The 3,048-nt window shown below is 34.4% G+C and overlaps 1 non-coding gene across 1 annotated transcript; it reads right to left on the reverse strand.

Moving 5' to 3' along the window:
• Nucleotides 1-1,937: 1,937 nt before the first annotated feature.
• Nucleotides 1,938-2,009, reverse strand: TRNAH-GUG (transfer RNA histidin (anticodon GUG)). The gene has a single exon. It is a non-coding gene; the product is annotated as a tRNA-His (tRNA).
• Nucleotides 2,010-3,048: the final 1,039 nt, after the last annotated feature.

Consider the following 3,048-nt stretch of genomic DNA (forward strand, 5'->3'; position numbering starts at 1 on the left):
GGTAGGCGTGGTTATTGTCCGATTTTGCCCATTTTCAATACCATCCGTCCTACGCCCGAAAGAAGTACACGTACCAAGATTCGTTAAGATATCTTAGTTTTTACTCGAGTTATCGTGTGCACAGACGGACGAACAGACGGACGGACGGACGGACAGACAGTCACCGCTTAATCGATTTCTCTTTTCATTCTGATCATTTATGTATACATTTGTCTATATCTATCTCGATTCGTTTTGGCTGTTACAAACAACCGTTATGTGAACAAAGTTATAATACCCTTGTGCACAAGTGCGCTCGGGTATAAAAATGTTAAATTAAATGTCTGATCGAAATTAAAGGTTAAGACACATTTAGTAAAATTTCATGCAAAATATTTTCGTAGAACATTTTAACCCATTAGCTTCCACCTAAAAGTGTCGTTTTTACCCTTACTTCCAGAAACCCCGCAAAAAGCAAGTTCGGAAGGTCGGTAGTGGATTGATATATTCTAGAAAATTATTCTTTGGAATGTGGAAGAGAGAATTACCATCCTAAGTTGTCTACATCAGCATCGTGCTCTTAGGTCGATGTAATTTTCCGAAAGTAGTTGCTTCTGATTAGTGCGTATGAATACTAATTGTTCATTTATATTCACTAAAAATTGATTAAAAAGGCCTCGAAAGCGGCGTAAGAAGTTGTGTTCGTTCTCTCGTAATTGGATTAAGAAGCTGTAGAATTGGATTAAGAAACGGCAAAATTGTATCCGTCTTTTCGGCATTAAAATTTCCTTACGCTTTAGTTTAATACCAATATTGCACTATTTAATTTATGGTATCAGTTAAATTAAACAAATGTTTTCAAACAGGTGGCAACCTTCCACAAAAATATTTTCAGCTGTAAGCCTTTGCATACCTCTTTCTTTTTACAGTCATATTGCAATATTTACTCTATCGTATCCATTTACTTGAACTGAAATTTTCAAACAGGTGGCAACTGTCTAATTTGTTCCTTCTATATTGTAAGTTACACCTCCGGCGATACATCGTTAAAATCTGAATTCGATTCCATGCATTAGTTTTCGAGTGATGCGTGTACAAAAATACACACACACACAGACAGACAGACAGACAAAAATTCTAAAAATTCTTTATTTGGTTTCTGTAGCTCTAATAAAGGCCCCATATTATTTTTTAAATATCTGTAATGTACAGATATCACCTGTTACAATTTTATTGTAAGTACAGTTATAGATTTCATTTATTTTATTAATTTAATTCAATAAAAAATTTTCAAACAAGTGGCAACCCTCCTTAAAAATACTTTCGGCAGTAAAAATTTTCTAAGCCTCTTCAGTTTGATACCCATGTTGCAATATTCAAGTTATCTTATAAATTAAATTAAATTAAAATTTTCAAACAGATGGCAACACTCAAAAAATATTTTCGGCTCTAAGCTTTTTTTAAACTTCTTTCTTTTGATGCCCATATTGCGATATTCACTTTTACTTATCAATTTACTTAACCTGAAATTTTCAAACAAGTGGCAACTCTCTAATTCTTTTCTTTTTATATTTTAAGCTAGACCTCTAACAATACATCGGTGAAAACTGCATTTAATTCCATGTATTAGTTTTCGAGTGATGCGCGTGCAAACATACAGATAGANACAGACAGACAGACAGACAGACAGACAGACAGACAGACAGACAGACAGATAGGCAGAAAGACAGACAAACATTCTAAAAATTGTTGATTTGGCTTTTGTTGCTCTAATAAAGACCCCCACATACATTTTTCTTTAATATCTATAATCTACAGACATTGGCCTGTTACAATTTTATTATCAGTACAGATTAGGCTTTAAGCCAAATTTGAAAAATATCAAAATAAAATATAAAAAATTACAAACAGAAAAAAAATGCTTCCGGCAATGCTCACTTATAAATTGTGCCTCATATTGCCGTGACCAGGATTCGAACCTGGGTTACTACGGCCACAACGTAGGGTCCTAACCACTAGACGACCACGGCTACTGAAAGCTTGCAATTGACTACAAACATTTGTTAATATGTTGTATGCAGACATGACTGCATATATGAGCCAATGAAAACTGAATGGTGTACGCATAAAACTCGGTTGAACATGTGCATATGTATGTATATATCTAGATATGCATTTGTACAGCTACAATGCAGAGCCATATAGAAATACGAGCAACAGCACTTTATAGCCAACAAAAAAAACGTTCAAAATTGCTTTATTAGAAAAGTGAAAGGCAGTGGGGCACACAGAAGTATAAAAAAAATGTGGCGTGTTATACATTTACTTAATACGAATATGAAGAAAAATTACTACTGAGGTACAATGGACTATTGTGCTAAATACCTTGGAAATGAAAAAGTATATACATAAGTTTTTCAATGCGAGAAAAATCTATAAAAAGATTTTAATATTTTTTATTAACACAAAAAAAAATCAACAAATAAGTATACATCTCAAATTTAAAAGAACCCAAGACTGCACCCGTTCCCTTCAATATAAACGCCATAACCTGACCCTGTGTCAGTTTGGGGGCCATCAGCAAAGACTATGTGGGATTTTGGGCAATTTAAAAAATTTGCGTGAATAAATTTTTGAAAATTTTAAATTAAGTAACGTAGCTGTGGGTAGTAAGCAGCCGCCGTGACCGAAAGGTTAGGGGAGCGCAATACCACTCGGTATGTCCACGGTTCGATTCCTGGCTGCACTAACATGGTAATTCTTTCTAATACAGGTCGCCCCCCAGCAGGCAACGGCAAAACACCGAAAATATTTCTGCCACGAGAAGCTTTTCATAAAACCATTTGCCGTTCAGAGACGGCATAAAACCTTTGGTTTAAGTGGGGCAGTTTCTTAAAAACTGCACATACATTTTTTATTAATTTGGAAGTGCGCTGTAATCTTTTGGATGTTTTAAAATCAGGGACGGAAAATAATAATTATTTTTTAAATTTTAACCAAAAAAATCAAAAAGTTGTAATCGCCGTAAAACAATTTTATTTATACCCACGTATTTGTTTTCGTACGTCC

The sequence above is a fragment of the Rhagoletis zephyria genome, unplaced genomic scaffold (genome assembly GCF_001687245.7).
Source record: "Rhagoletis zephyria isolate East Lansing unplaced genomic scaffold, Rhagoletis_zephyria_1.1 Rzeph_scaffold_38239, whole genome shotgun sequence".
Taxonomy (NCBI): Eukaryota; Metazoa; Arthropoda; class Insecta; order Diptera; family Tephritidae; genus Rhagoletis; species Rhagoletis zephyria.